Source organism: Schistocerca nitens, chromosome 1, assembly GCF_023898315.1.
Source record: "Schistocerca nitens isolate TAMUIC-IGC-003100 chromosome 1, iqSchNite1.1, whole genome shotgun sequence".
NCBI lineage: Eukaryota > Metazoa > Arthropoda > Insecta > Orthoptera > Acrididae > Schistocerca > Schistocerca nitens.
In genome coordinates, this window is record NC_064614.1 from 150,188,683 (window position 1) to 150,206,196 (window position 17,514).

Below are 17,514 nucleotides of genomic sequence, written 5' to 3' on the forward strand. Positions count from 1 at the left end.
CTAATCTTCAGTCTGGACTGCTGCCAGACAGTTTAAAGTTTAGGCGCAATAATAACTAACACTTTGACCTTGAGCATTAGTGGTCTGATAATGACTCATCAACAGCTGCTGGGCTGAAACTGCAGCAAACTGTTCAGTCAGTCAGTGACCAGTCAGTAATTGACCGAGTGAATGTGTGCGGCCACTTTTATGCACAATCAGTGGATAAAAGTGCCTTTTGTCATGTGTTTGGTGGATTTAGGAAATAGTCCCTGGTTTCAGCATTCTCTGCAGTGTGAGGCCTAGCCATCAGCGGATAGATACAACTATTCTATTGTCTTGTGGTGACAGCAATATAAGATTCCTGTTATATGGGGATCACTGATTGTAACTCTGTGTGGCACCACTGCTGGAGACACGCCCTGTGAATACAACTGTGCAGTATGTGTGACAGTACATAACACTTTGTATATAAACATCTTCTTAGAAAAAAAAATCCTCTGTTACTCCTCCTATACTACTCAGCCGCTATTATTATCTGATAATCCAAACAAGCTGTCTACATACTGGCAAAATCAGGATATTTCTAATACAAATATCACTGTTAGCCAGAATTTACATTCTTGAGCCAAGTTATCCAGATATATTGTAGGGGGAGTGGCTAACGAGTTATTCTTTTACTTTGTGTTCAAATATTTGGGGGATGTTTAATTTCCCACCTGTTGTCCATTGGAAACCTGTTGCAGTCTTTGCAGCAGAATATAAAACTCCATTCTCAACCCTGGACAAGACTGCATAATTTATATGGAAATTATTTCTATTCTGAGTACTGTGACTATGAATTATTGAGTTTATCATAATTCACTCTTGTTATGGACCACAAATACAATGAGAGAGAGAGAGCATATTTATTGGTATGTACCTGCAAGAGTCCCTAGGGTCATTTGGAGATTTCTGCAAGATGTCTGATTATCAACTTTAACATTATTCATATTGCACACTTCTGAGAATAAATACTTTTCTCACCTTAGCTGCAAAGCCCCATAAGATTATGACTGAGGACAAACTTGGTGAAAGTAAGTCAAAGTATGCTAGCAGAAGACTAGGCAATGAGAGAGATTTCTGAGGTGCAAATTGGGCAGAGCTTGAGTTATTTGTTTAACTTATTCACGTGTTGCCATCCTCAGCTTATTATCTACCTCGATACCTAGGAACTTCATACATGGAGCCTCTTCCAGTGTATTCCTCTTGAACTCTACTTCTGCAACCTTTAACTCAATTTTATTTATTCAGAATTGCATAATATGAGTTTTTGCAATATTAAAACTGAAGGTGTTGATTCTGAAACAATTGCAGGCTTGTTCAATATCTTTAGCCATCTTATCAATATACCTGTGTTGTCAGCAAACACTATGATTTTTGAGGGCTCTTTAAATGTCAATGGTAAATCATTTATACATGTCTAGAACAGGAGCAGGCTCAGCACTAAACCTTGCAGCATGCCACATTTTATGGCTGTAGTACTTTGGTTGAGACACCATCATAGCCAGAAGAGTTGTTGCTTTTTAGTCACCTAATATGATTTTTGTGATCTCTCTAGCAGATGAGTTGTCGAAACTGATGTCTGGTGTTCCCTCTCTAAGTTAAGTTTATTGGATCTGCTTCCAATAAATGGTTCATTGTTCCTGTGCTTTCTGCTACTGTTAGAAAGAACTGACTGAATTTAGTAGCCAATAATTTTAATTTCATACCATATATCTTGCCTCTGCTGCCATCTGGGAATTCAGTATCATTTGCCTCACTGACTTTATTCATTTCATGCCTAATAATGCCCATACTGTCCTTGCCTCATTTTTTGATTTTCGAATTTTTTGCGCATAGTACATGGTACGGTTTTTGCCTTTTTGATGAGATGCTGAAAAATTTTGAATACAGCTTTTAGTGCATTTTTTAAGTATTGATAAAAGCTAGTCTTCTGCATTTATCTCTCTTCCTAGCACAAGATATTTTGATCCCAGATGTTAGCAGCCATCCTTGATTTCAGCCTCCACTGTAAATGTTCCTGACTCATTGCAGTGAAAAACTGGATTCATAATATAAGAATGTTTTTAGGAAAGAATAAAATTTCTCATCTACTGTTTGTCCTGATAAATTTCTTGCCATTTCCCATCCTGTGTAATTGAGTGAGCACTTACAATTCTGAGAAATTTTCCTTTTCCTTTCTTAGTTAAGCTTGATTGATGGTGATGGTTAATTGCTGCCATTTGACACACCATTGTCAGATAAACTACTTATTATAGGGCTCACATCTATTTCATTAAAGACCGATGGATATAGAAGCAAATTACCTATTTCTGTTGGACTACACCTGTCTATTATTGTTGGGGATGTTGCTTTGTGAGAAAGATAGGCATAGGTAATTCTAGGTGCCCTCAATCAGAACTATCTAAGGTGAAATCTGTATTGACATCTCCACATGAAAAACTTCCCTGTTATTTCTACTAAGTTCCCCTTCCATCTGCTTAATGAGGTTTAAAACATTACCTGTTGGGGGCTTGCAGACTATCAGAACAGCCATCTTGTTTATTTCCAAGTCAATTACTGAAGCACAGAACTCGAATAGGTGTTCAGTGTAGTAGTGTTAGGGGCAACACATGAGCCACATCAATGTACAGTCACCCCAGTCTGTCGAGTTGTGAAGCTCTGCATTTACACATTCAGTGGGTTGCTGAATCCAGGGCTCACTGTATTGCTTGAAGAGTGACACGATCTTCACATTTGTGTGACAAGCATTCCCATTGATTTGCCAGATGTCGTCCTCAATTGTGTAGCTAGTTATAATCTTAACTGTCCCTAGTGCCTCCAGTAACCCCCACATCATCACCTTCACCGATATCTTTCTCCAGAAAGCCTTAATCATAGGTGTTGGCTTAAAAATACTATGGTAGTTACCAGGTATTAACCACCCAGGGAGTTTTGTATTAGTTCACACATTCCTTCATCCTCTCCTGATGACTACTATTTTTAAGCCTTTGACTGGTATTTTCAATAGTTAACATTAGCTTGTACTTTTTCCTCTGCCTTGTTAGAATGTTTCTGAGCTGCTTCTGTTCTCTGCAGACTTTGGCCTACAGTCACCAGAGCAGTGAAACTGCTGGAGGCATTTAGACTGAAACTAGCAGATATGCAACATCTCTTGAATTTTTGCCTGACCTGGCAGGTTTGATCAAAGCCCAGCCATCTACCCTATTACTAACTTTATAGCTGCCAGCTACAGCTCTCAGCTGTTCTCGCTGATAACCATGCAGTTGAGCTCCCCACAAACCAATCAACATCATCTCAGCTGTTCTGATTCTGCCTGTGCCACTGCCAGATCAGCTTCGAGTTTTGGGATCTCTTTCTCAATAATCTTGGAGTGAGATGCACAGCTCAACTACTGCAATACTACAGGCCAGCCACAGCTCTGTCCAGTCTGGTTGTCTCACAGCATCTGCCATGAAAAAAGTATTGGCAGTCTTCACACTGTGAACCATTTATCACACTGTGGCACTTTCCACATTTGTCATTGTAACGATAACTTTTTTTGTCTCGAAGAATTGTTTAGCAGAAGCTGCACAATAAAAAATTGTGATTACATGACTGTTTGTGGTTTTATTTAATAAAATATTGACTGACTTATGGCACTAGTAGGGGAGAGTGTTTAGCTTGGAACACCTTTCAGACTTTTGACACCAGCCAGTTTTTTAATACAAGTTTAATATGTTTTCTTCTTCCTTTCTGAAATGATGGCATTCACTTTATGTGTGCTGCAGTCTTTTTCTCACATTACAAAAATGACGGCATAAAAGTAAGGTTTCTCCAAATGTGAAAAACTGTTTCAAGCTACAATATGGCCATGTACCTAGGAACAAATATTCTATTCAGATTTAAAAGTGTTGTAATTGAAATAATCTTGCCAGTACTGTATTTAATAGTCTGTGTGATACATTGTAGCTACTTAATTTCACACTATTATAAAAGAGGGATAAGTGGTAACAACTAAAGAGCTCCATTAAAACTTGCAAGACACATGACATGTTCATTGAATCACAAAATGCATTTGTTAGCACAGAGTAATGAGCCACCCTGCTTTTCTACAGATCACACCCACTATAAATCCTCATGTCAACCTCTCACACTGTTAGTGTACAAGTCGCCACTGTGGAACAGTGAGTGACAAACTGTGCGATGTTGCTGACAGCCAAGCACAGCTGCATTACCAGCTGTACTAGGGAACTCTGCAGATGTAGGGCAACAGCTGGGATGTGTTTTCATCATTCACTGGGGATTAGCATCTGACCAATTGTGCAATCCTGCTAGGAGCAAAACACAGCTGGACCATTTCTGTGTTGCACTGGCATTATGAACTGTGCTATGAGTCTCTGTAAATGCAGGTCAACAGGTGTGCTTTATGTTTATTGCTGACTGAAGCATTTGCTTGCAGAATCTGGGGGCACTGAAAATTGAAGGGAACTTGAGGCATATATGCCTTCCTGCTTGAGTGAACAAATCCGTGGAAGGTTCAGACATTTTAGTTGGAACTTTGTCGAAGTAAGTGGCTGCAAGTGGTGGCTCTTTGAGTGTGCAGAAAGTGTCACTGGCAGAGGTTCCTCTGAGTTTGTCAGTAATATGTCTGTGCTCAGCAAAAGAATGGGCTGCCCAGAATATATGGGGCAATATTTTTGATTTTTTGACCTGTTTGTCTAATAAAACCTAGTGGAGAGAGTGTTTCAGGTGTCGGTAAGTTGCATCGATATTACTAGATCAACCACATCTCAATTTGCTGAAGTTGTTGATCACTACTTGTTCCATGGGCTTTAATTGGGAGAGCTGAAGACTCCTCATCTATAACATATGTAGGCTTCTCTCTCTCTCTCTCTCTCTCTCTCTCTCTCATTCTGCAGAGATTGTTATGGCTTTGCTGTCTTGAAGCATTACAAAAGTGTGCAAGCCGAGCTGTAATACCTGATATGGCCAGGCGTAAGGGTGGAACAGCAGTGGCCTAAGTGCATCAATACATAACTAAATGCGTGAACAGCTTTGGAGGCTCTTGCAAAAAAATATTTGCTTGATACAATGATGGGCTGAGCTAGTTCCACTGGAGCGAGTCACTGCATTGTGTGCTGTGGTGTTTGTAAAAATGCCTGCAGGAAGTGGGCGAAGAGAGTCAACACTTCTTGGCTCTCTATGAGATCAGTGGGAATGCAAAATTGTTCTCCACAGACTAATGGACTTGAGGCCAGGTCAGTACCTGCTTTTAGAGCTGTCCTTAAACCCAGTAACAGGACAGGCAATGTGTTGTGCCAGATACTTTCATGGCACAGAAATGCTGCTTCACATTTTCTATGCAGTCATTCTACCATCCCATCGCTTGCAGGATGGTAGCTGCTAGTTTTTGAGGTGAGAGATGAAACACAAGTTTGTGAGATCAGTAAATAGCAAATTGTCAACCATGATCTGTGGTCTCCGTGCCAGGAACTCCATATCTGGTGATCATGTGAGGGCAATTTCTTTAGCCATCAATTTTGTTAAAATATCACTAACTGACATAGCATCAAGCCAGTGTGTAAAATGGTCTATCATTGTCAACAAGTATTTGTAGCCATTGGTAGTACTGTGACCAGGTGCACATCCTTAAGTCTTGTTGAGAGGTAATTTTTGTAATACCACAACCCCTTTTGGGATCCTGTATGTGACCAGATGCACATCCTGAAGTCTTGTTGAGAGGTAATTTTTGTAATACCACAACCCCTTTTGGGATCCTGTATCCTAGTCCAATCTCATTTCCACTCTCTCAAAGAGGGCACATATGTAATATTATTAATTTACAACAATTTAAACTGTTGCTTTGGCTTTATCTACATTGTGTCTCACCAATATATAGAATGAAGGAAACATGTTGGATTAAAAACTAATGTACCATTATAATTTACACACAATACAAACTACAGGCACATGGTAGGAATAAAATTGCTATTGTAATTATGGAGTAATTAACAATTAAAATTCTAATATTTCAAGTCATCAAGAGACAGCTGTTTTTATGTTTTGTTAAATCAGAAATTATTTATATCCCTAATAGAAATATGACACAACAATTTTTCAGTCAGGATGAAACATAGTCCTGTTCTAATTGGTGTTAGTTAATAGAACTGTAATTACAACCATATACAAAATGTAAAATTTTACTCATACAAAATTTAATTAATTGAATCTAGGCCTTTCATTCAATAAAACTAATCACTTTGTTCATCTGTAAATGATAATTCTCCTTTTAGTTAATAAAATAATATATGCAAATTGCAATGATAAAACATGTAATTTATAGTCTTAATAAAAACAGATTCTTTATTGTCTTTGTTGAAATTATTTAATGTTATTCCATGTAATTTTCTATGTAATTTGGGAAAGTGTATGTAAAAACTTTAATTGTTAAATATGCAAAATTCATTATGTAACAATAACAGTAATTGTTTGATATCATATAAATAGAGGTGATTTGTATGCCACCATAAGTCAGTCTTAAGTTAGTCTTCAATCAGTTTGAACAACCAACATCTAGCATGCAAAATTAAATTCTCTGTGAACAAGAAGTTCTGGAACTTATTTAAACTTTTACATGATTCCTATGTGGCGATGCAATAACATAAAGATGAGCCTACGGCAGCATCAAGAAGCAGCATCCTGGTTTACACAAGATACGTATTATCTTTCTGGTGGATGACATCCATAATAAGACATGGTATATTGAGCATCCTACCCCCATGAACCATGGACCTTGCCATTGGTGGGGAGGCTTGCGTGCCTAAACTCGTGTGCTTCAGCAATACAGATGGCCGTACCGTAGGTGCAACCACAACGGAGGGGTATCTGTTGAGAGGCCAGACAAACGTGTGATACCTGAAGAGGGGCAGCAGCCTTTTCAGTAGTTGCAGGGGCAACAGTCTGGATGATTGATTGATCTGGCCTTGTAACACTAACCAAAACGGCCTTGCTGTGCTGGTACTGCGAACGGCTGAAAGCAAGGGGAAACTATGGCCGTAATTTTTCCCTAGGGCATGCAGCTTTACTGTATGGTTAAATAATGATGGCGTCATCTTGGGTAAAATATTCCGGAGGTAAAATAGTCCCACATTCTGATCTCCGGGCGGGGACTACTCAAGAGGACGTCATTATCAGGAGAAAAAAACTGGCGTTCTACGGATCGGAGCGTGGAATGTCAGATCCTTTAATCGGGCAGGTAGGTTAGAAAATTTAAAAAGGGAAATGGATAGGTTAAAGTTAGATATAGTGGGAATTAGTGAAGTTCGGTGGCAGGAGGAACAAGACTTTTGGTCAGGTGAATACAGGGTTATAAATACAAAATCAAATAGGGGTAATGCAGGAGTAGGTTTAATAATGAATAAAAAAATAGGAGTGTGGGTAAGCTACTACAAACAGCATAGTGAACGCATTATTGTGGCCAAGATATACATGTAGCCCATGCCTACTACGGTAGTTAAAGTTTATACGCCAACTGGCTCTGCAGATGATGAAGAAATTTATGAAATGTATGTATGATGAGATAAAAGAAATTATGCAGGTAGTGAAGGGAGACGAAAATTTAATAGTCATGGGTGACTGGAATTCGAGAGTAGGAAAAGGGAGAGAAGGAAACATAGTGGGTGAATATGGATTGGGGGAGAGAAATGAAAGAGGAAACCGTCTGGTAGAATTTTGCACAGAGCATAACTTAATCATAGCTAACACTTGGTTCAAGAATCATAAAAGAAGGTTGTATACATGGAAAAAGCCTGGACATACTGACAGGTTTCAGATAGATTATACATTGGTAAGACAGAGATTTAGGAACAAGGTTTGAAATTGTAAGACATTTCCAGGGGCAGATGTGGACTCTGACCACAATCTATTGGTTATGAACCGTATATTAAAACTGAAGAAACTGCAAAAACGTGGGAATTTAAGGAGATGGGACCTGAATAAACTGACTAAACTAGAGGTTGTAGAGAGTTTCAGGGAGAGCATAAGGGAACAATTGACAGGAATGGGGGCAGGAAATACAGTAGAAGAAGAATGGGCAGCTCTGAGGGATGAAGTAGTGAAGGCAGCAGAAGATCAAGTAGGTAAAGAATGGGCAGCTCTGAGGGATGAAGTAGTGAAGGCAGCAGAAGATCAAGTAGGTAAAAAGACAAGGGCTAGTAGAAATCCTTGGGTAACAGAAGAAATATTGAATTTAATTGATGAAAGGAGAAAATATAAAAACGCAGTACATGAAGCAGGCAAAAAGGAATACAAACGTCTCAAAAATGAGATCGATAGGAAGTGCAAAATGGCTAAGCAGGGATGGCTAGAGGACAAATGTAAGGATGTAGAGGCTTATCTCACTAGGGGTAAGATAGATACTGCCTACAGGAAAATTAAAGAGACCTTTGGAGAAAGGAGAACCACTTGTATGAATATCAAGAGCTCAGATGGAAACCCAGTTCTAAGCAAAGAAGGGAAAGCAGAAAGGTGGAAGGAGCAATTTGTTAACATCGAGTATAGATTTAAGTGTCAGGAAGTCATTTGTGAAAGTATTTGTATGGAGTGTAGCCATGTATGGAAGTGAAACATGGGCGATAAATAGTTTGGACAAGAAGAGAATAGAAGCTTTTGAAATGTGGTGCTACAGAAGAATGCAGAAGATTAGATGGGTAGATCACATAACTAATGAGGAGGTATTGAATAGAATTGGGGAGAAGAGGAGTTTGTGGCACAACTTGACACAAAGAAGGGACCGGTTGGTAGGACATGCTCTGAGGCATGAAGGGATCACAAATGTAGCATTGGAGGGCAGCGTGGAGGGTAAAAATCATAGAGGGAGACCAAGAGATGAATACACCAAGCAGATTCAGAAGGATGTAGGTTGCAGTAAGTACTGGGAGATGAAGAAGTTTGCACAGGATAGAGTAACATGGAGAGTTGCATCAAACCAGTCTCAGGACTGAAGACAACAACAACAACATATTGAGCATTGTTTTTCTTGTGTTACGCAATGGTACACATCCAAAAATTCAGCCACAAAAACATTTTTGCCACGTTATGTTACATTATATTGCCAGTAGGTGTGGAAGTGTGCTGACAGACTTTGTTTTCTTCACAATGTAAACAAGCTCTTGCCAGCTGACAGAACTGTTTTTTGGCTCCCAGGCAGCTAAAGCAGTGAGTCACAGTGCTTGCAGAAGCACAAATGCCAGTGTGGAACAGACAATGAACAGGGTGAAATGTATTTTCGCATTGCACCATGGGGATATATGGGTATTGTGTCACACTATGAGGTGATATGTAATGCTGGAACAAAGATTTCCTTTTATTTTGTACCTTAAGCTGCCACTGCATAATAACTTTTGTAACACTGGATCCACATACTGGGCATTCACTATATCTGGCCCTGACACTACAATGTCTGCATTACATGCCCATGAGAAACAATCTGCAACAATATTTTGAAGCTACTTGTATGATGGATGCCCACAGTAAATTGTCCTATATATGCTCTAGGTGTCTTATATGGTGTGGTAGGCTTTGCTGATTAATTTTTTGGAAGATGAGTGGACAATGCCTCAAGTTTGATGCAGAAGTATTTTACTGCTCTGTATATTATGAGAAGCTCTCAGTTGATTGCTGAGCAATGGGTTTGAGCCACTGAGAGTTTGCAGGAAAAAAAATGGAAATGGCTGCACTATTTTACAGCTGCATCAATGCTGACTAATGTCTACTGTCAAGGTTACTTTTTTTTGTGTGGCTTGTATGAAAGGTAAGATACCAGTTACCAAAGTGTTTTAACTTTGTTAGATGCTGCCACCAATTACATCTATGCTGCTGTGCTTTTACCAACGATGTTTATTCCTTCTAGGAAGACCTTGAGAGCAGCCTGAGTTTGTGCTACTCTCGGTAAACGTTGTTGATGAAAATTTATCATGCCCCAAAAAATATCTTAACTCCTGGTAAGTTTTGGGTTGGGGCTTGTTATGAATTGCCTGCACAAAGATGGGGAAGTGGTTAGGTATCCCCTGGTGACACTTTGTATCCTAATACATCAATACATGGCTTCTCCAATGTGCACTTATTTGCATTTAGGAGGACACCATACTCCTGAAGGCACTGAAATAACAGCTGTAAGTTTCCTCTGTGCTCTTGTTCCTTATGAGAAAGAAAACTAGGATGTCAACTATATATGCAGAACAAAAATTTAGACCTCTTAGAACTTCATCTACAAAGTGCTGCTCCATCTGCGCTGCAGTATGTAAACTGTATGGCAAAAATTGAAACTCAAACAACCCAGAGGGGTGAGCATAGTGATCTTGAGGATGTCACAGGGGACCACTGGGTTTTGCATGTATGTGTTCTCACAATCAGTTACACTGAAAACTGAGGCACTGTGTAATTCACTTGTAAACTCCTGAATGTTCGGTATGACGTAATAATTTGGGACAGTCCTGTATTTAATCCCCTAAAATTGCTACAGAATTGATAAGTAACATCTTTTTTACTCATTAAACGTAACATTGATAGGCATGTCCTGTCCAGTCTGCATATATTTCCTTTGCCCAACAACTAGTGGAATTGCTGTTTGGCTGCTTCATGACATTCTGGAGCTAGGTGGCAGGCATGGGCAAAGGCAGATGGTCCACGAATTGTTTCAATGTAGTGTGCTGTGAAATGACATGCTTCCTTTCAAGGTGCAAATTGCGTGACTAGCTCTGGGTGATTTTCTAGAAGTTCTTGAGATGGAACTTCATCCTCCTTTGTGGCAGTGGTTGTATTAGAGCCTGTCATCAAAGTTGCGCAGTGGCCGTGTGGTTCTAGGCGCTGTAGTCCGGAACCGCGGGACTGCTACGGTCACAGGTTCGAATCCTGCCTGGGGCATGGATGTGTGTGATGTCCTTAGGTTAGTTAGGTTTAAGTAGTTCTAAGTTCTAGGGGACTGATGACCTAAGATGTTAAGTCCCATAGTGCTCAGAGCCTTTTGAACCCATCAAAGTTGCAGGGATTTCGTGCTCAAGATCCATCATAATCAGCTGACAATGATGTATGTCAACTAAGAATTTAAAATGGTTCAGAAAATCCATTCCTAAGATGTTATGAGAGACTGTGGCAACCGTGAAAGTTCATTCACTGGATATTTGTAGGCTGAGGTTCACCAACTGGTGAGTTACATAAATGAAATTGGCAAAAATGAGGTACTGCAATTATATTGACATTGGTTTTCTTCTTGTTTGCAAGTAAGCTTGTGTGGTTGTCACTGTTGCTCCTCCATTGTCGTGGCAATGTGGTAAGTTAATCATTGTGGAGGTACTGATTTTTATGATGTGGAGGAATTAACTTTTATAAAACAATATCATCATTATAATTACTCACTGTAACCCTATTATAAAGGATGGATAAAAAGTCAAAACTAAAGAACATAATTAAAACTTACTAGACACAAGAGACAAACATTGAATCACAAAATGCATGTTGTTACCATAGAGTCATAAACCACAATGCTCACACACACTATAAATCCTCAAGCTGACCTTTCACATAATTGATGTGTGATGAACAATAAGTCACTACAATGTTATTGCTCTCCTATACACCAATAATGAGTCAGTAAAATAAAATTAAGAAGAAGTATGATAAGAAATCAGTTACAAGTTGAAAATCTTTTGAAATAGAGAAGATTGGCAAAAAACACAAATTTACATTTTCAAGACAGGAAATTCGTTAAGATAAAGAAACACAGTTCATTTGCAAAAATCATGTGTTCCATGGTCAAAGACCGTCTGTTTCAAGGCAGAAGATGGTGCATGCCTGACAACGTACTGGTATGGCTGAACTGTCCACACATTTGTATTGGCTGTATGTATTTTACCATACAACATTTGTATTTACTGTTATGTTAAAGATAGCTAACTTCCTCATTACAAAATAATGTAAAATCAATTTATTAAAAATTACTTGCAAATATGTTCTCTTGACCTGTCCCATATCGTATGTACAACCTTACAGTTCTATGATTTATATTAACTGTTTTGTTTAAGATAGATAATTTCCTTGATACAAAATAATGTAAAAATCAATTTGTAGAAATTACTTGTAAATAGCTCTCTTGACCTGTCCAATATCATATGTACAGCTGTACAATACTATGATTGCCTGGATCAATAAAAATACAATACAATACATTATGTGATTAGTTCCAAAAATATACAGAATTTTACTCACTCTAGAACTCTCAAAGTGATGAATTAACAATATCCTCCAAATAGCTAATATATTATACAGCACTTAAATATGCAGAACTCATAATAGGCCGGCTGCTGTGGTCGAGTGATTCTAGGCGTTTCAGTCTGGAACCACATGGCTGCTGTAGTCGCAGGTTCGAATCCTGCCTCGGGCATGGATGTGTGTGATATCTTTAGGTTATTTAGGTTTAAGTAGTCCTAAGTCTAGGGGACTGATGACCTCAGATGTTAAGTTCCATAGTGTTTAGAGCCATTTTCGAACTCATAATATTTACAAATGCTGCACCAAACACAACCTCATGTCTCACAACAACAAAAACTGCAGAAGATGTTAGAAACTGGTTATGGTAGTCTCCGCTGCATGTTCCTTTATGTGAGTCTAATATTGGTCACTAGATTAGAACTCTAACAAGGAAACATCATGTGTTCCCAAGTACACTATCTTACAGGTACAGCACTCTCCCCTATGTAATTTATGTAAAAAATCATGTATGTGATCTACAAAAATTACTGAATTAGCTAAATTTTAGGATGCTAAATATTTTCCATGAAAGATAATGTTTCCTGTAAGAAATGTAACTGCTGCTATTGTAGAGACTGAGTTCAGGTTAAGTTGCATTTGCTACACAAGCATAAAGTGAACAAACATCTTAGTAAAATACCATAATGCAGTTTCTTACTTTTATTCTCTAAACTGATGAAAAGCTTGTGACTGTTCTGCATAAATGATGATTTAGAAAGTAATGACTATTGTTTGCAACAATACTACAGTAAGTTGACAGATCTCTGACTATTATCACTATTTGACTCTCAATTACTATAAACACACAAATGTTAACACTTCTAAACCTGCAGATACACTAAAATTAAACTTTTATTAACTACCATCCCTATGATAGCTTTTTATTCACTAAAATACCCTAATTTAGCAGTACTTCAAGTTTTAACAATGTGTACCACATCAGTGTAATATTTGTCAACACACTAAGCACAGAGTGGAAAACAACCAGAAAGACAGTGGGGTCTTATGATAAGTATGTAAGAGGTAGTGTACCAGTTCAATAGTAAGTATCAGTAAAAGAGAAAGAAAAACTAAAATCAAGAAAAGAGCCAAGCAGGACAACCACCATTCACCACTGCTATTCACCATGTTTATTGGAGAAGGAATGAACATCTTAAAAATGAAATTAAAAGGAACTGAGAAACACATAATTTTCTGATGATGCTGTCCTAGTTGCAGTTTTAAAAATAATATTAATGAGAATATTAAAATATTGGCAGCTTTATTTTAGCTGTATAAACTGAGGATAAACACTAATAAAACAAATATGTTAAAACTGATACAATACTGGGAAGCCCTTGGTGGAAAACAAATAATGAATGAGTAGCATTAATAACATAACTGCATAGCTGACATCAATGGGTACATAAACAAGATTACATAATCAAGGGGTCAAAAATATGTTAAATCTCAGTTTGGCAAGGATTAGTCTGATTAAATTAACTACAGCATGGTGTTTATGAATGAACCACATGCCAGTAATAGGTATTTCCATTTTAGCTGCTGGATAAAATGGTCAACTTTAGAAACTGTTTGGTATTACTTCTATTATATTTTTTTCTTTGAAGGTAGCAAATACATAATGTGCCGTAACTCAAATGCTGCTCTCATGGGTTAGCACTTTCTTCCTCCATTCACTTCAGTTGTTACTAATAAAAATAATTTCGTGAGGCCTTACTGAGTTACCTGCAAGAGAAAGGGGATCTACATGTTTAACTCTGAATCAGAACTGTGTATTGTTCCTGGCAAGTCTTCACTCTAAGCTTTAGAACAATGTCCTTCCTCAGAGCTATTCACATTTCAGCACTACATAGCCCTCATTCCACCAACGCATCCATTCTTTTAACATCTCTCCTTTTTAACTACCATGCCTCCCTGCCCCCTCCCCTGCTCACCTCTTTCCAGCCCTCCATATAACCTCCTGACTGCACCTAGCTGCTAGCTGCCCTACCCTCTCTCCATCTTGTCCCTGCACACTCCCCAGCAGCACTTCACTGTACCTCATCCCTACCCTGCTATCCCTCCCCCTCCCTGCCCCAGGCTTCTCCTTACCCCCACCCAGTTGCCACTCCCATCACGCACTGCTGCTGCTCGCAGTGTGGCTTCCGCTGCCAGAGAATGCAGTCATGTGTGTGTGTGTGTGTGTGTGTGTGTGTGTGTGTGTGTGTGTGTGTCATTTATTTTTGATAAATTCCTCATGGCCGAAAGCTCATTCTGTGACAGTCGTTTTGTTGTGCCAATCTGCAACTCAGCATCTCCGCCATATGATGAGTAGCAACTTCCCTCTTCATGATATTGTTACATTCCATCCTGGATTTTCCATTGTTTAATCACAAAAAATATGTAATTTTTTCCAAGTAGTCAAGAGAAAAATAAAAGTTATGGCTACATTATAAAACACAGTTTTGAAAGCCAGCTGCTGACCTGGATAAACCAGGAAACATTTCTTCAATGACCTGTAGATGACTCTGTGATAACAAAACTATACAGTAATGCAAAGTGAAGCAAGAGACTGTACGAAGTTGTTTGCAGCAACAAGGTTTAAGCTTCAGAATGCGTTTTTTGAATAAAGTTTGATTCTTTTCATTGCTTTATGTTTGTTTGTGTGTGACAGTTCTTCTATTTTGAAGATGTTAAATGCAATATAATTTCCTGGCCTTGAATTTTAGTGTGATTATTCCTGATATTAATTAGGAAATTAACAAGTATAAATGAGTAAAGTTGCATTCAATTCCTTTAGTTTTCATAAAATTTGACACGCATTCAAGTAGGAAATCATATCATTAAAATATAGAATAACTTATCAATTGGTATTTTTCAAAGTTACATTGTTGTTGTGGTCTTCAGTCCAAAGTCTGATTTGATGCAGCTTTCCATGCTACTCTATCCTGTGCAAGCCTCTTCATTTCTGAATAACTACTGCAATTTACATCATTCTGAATCTGCTTAATGTATGCATCTCTTGGTCTTCACTATAATTTTTTCCCCCACACTTCCCTCCAATACTAAACTGGTGATCCCTTGATGTCCCAGAATGTGTCCTATCCCGATCCCTTCTTCTAGTCAATTTATCCCACATATTTCTTTTCTCCCCAATCCTATTCAGTACCTCCTCATTAGTTATGTGATCTAACCACCTAATCTTCAGCATTCTTCTGTAATGTCAAATTTCAAAAGCTTACTCTCTTCTGGTCAAAACTTTTTACTCTCCATGTTTCACTTCTATACATGACTCCACTTGATAAAAATACTTTCAGAAAAGTCTTCCTAACACTTACATCTATATTTTATATCATCTCTATTTCAGCCATCATCAGTTATTCTGCTGCTCAAATAGCAAAACTCATCTACTACTTTCAGTGGCTCATTTTCTAATTTAATTTCCTCACCATTACCTGATTTAATTCGAATTTATTATATCATCCTTGTTTTGCTGTTGTTGATGTTCATCTTATATCCTCCTTTCAAGACACTGTCCATTCTGTTCAGCTGCTCTTCCAGATCCTTTATTGTCTCTGACAGAATTACAATGTCATCGGCAAACCTCAAAGTTTTCATTTCTTTTCCTTGAACTTTAATTCCTACCACAAATTTTCCTTTTGTTTCCTTTACTGCTAGCTCAATGTACAGATTGAATAATGCTGGTGATAGGCTACAACCTTGTCTCACTCCCTTCTCAGCTACTGCTTCTCTCTCATTCCCCTAAATTCCTGCAACTGTCAGCTGGTTTCTGTATAAGTTGTAAATAGCCTTTCATTCCCTGTATTTTACCCCTGCTACCTTCAACATTTCAAAAAGAGTATTCCATGCAACAATGTCAAAAGTTTTCTCTACATCTATAAATGCTATAAACATAGGTTGCCTTTCCTTAACGTATATTCTAAGACTTTTCATAAGGTCAGTATTACCTTGCATGTTCCTACATTTCTGTGGTATCCAAACTGATTTTTCTTGAGGTTGGCTTCCACCAGTTACAAGGCTAATTCTAATTTTTAAAAAGTATATAGATCAGCATATATTTTGTGCAGATTTGTAAAAAATTAAGAACAATCAGTATTTTGCACAAATAAACACGATTTAATCAGTTTTTTTTATAATTCATTGCCTATTTCCAACAAAATATTTTAAACTTATTTCATTCTCCTTGTGCGTGTTAGTAAACAATAACAAGAAAAATCTTGACACTCCTTACCTTAAATGGATCTGTAGTTGAATCACTCAGTGCTGTGACTTCTTTCAAACATGTAACAGATGTGCTCAATACAAGGACAAGATGAATCGTCCATGATCTTAAACAGTCAGATTCCATGTTGGATGCTATTTGAAGATTCCTAGATTATGCCAGAAACCTGAAAAGTTACCACATTCAGGGTGTATTCTTAATGTTTTCTACATGCACAGTACACAATTAGAGAATTGGAAATGGCCTTACGTGTGAGAAGCAGCATGCCTCATCTTCACACGGGTAGCACTATATATTTACAACAGAATGACTCATGTGGCATAGTGGTAATGTAATTATGGGCCACTGCATGGAATTATGTTTAAAATTCAGAGAGCAGTATTGTGTAAATGAATATCATCTCTTTCATATAACTGAAATGATTTATGCAGCTCATACCAGGAGAGTTCTCAGGAGGCACATTTTTTACTGCTCCATATCACTGGTTTTTTCTTAAAAGTAAAGATATTCTCTGGAGTATCGTTGTGTGCTGACATCAGGTAAAGTACTTAGAATTTTCATTCACATGCAGTTTTGACACATATAGAGAATTTGTGACGTCTGCAAAATGTAGCTATTTAATCATAACAATATACCTGTATTGTTTTGTGAACATTTGCAATGTAACCTGCTTCAAAAAGATGTTTTATTTTATAGTTTGTTATAAACCTACCTGTATATTTCTGTGGTTTTCTAATGATGAAGGCCATATGCTCATTTTACAAATTTTTTATCACATAAACTTCAGCAACACTTGATAAATTGAATGATGTCTGCTTTTGCAAATTTCTACATCTACATTTACATGGATATATGATTCTTTTGAGAGTAAGAAAACAACCCGTGCAACTCTTTTGGATTTGAGAAAACACTTGACACTGTCTCCCATAGTATATTTATCAAAAAGCTCCAGTACTAAAGAGTTGAAGAGAATGCTCTTCACC

The 17,514-nt window shown here is 37.9% G+C and overlaps 1 pseudogene; it reads right to left on the reverse strand.

The window, feature by feature from the left end:
- The window catches only part of LOC126243660 (lysosomal alpha-mannosidase-like), a 275,619-nt pseudogene that overhangs the window by 181,777 nt on the left and 76,328 nt on the right, over positions 1–17,514 (reverse strand).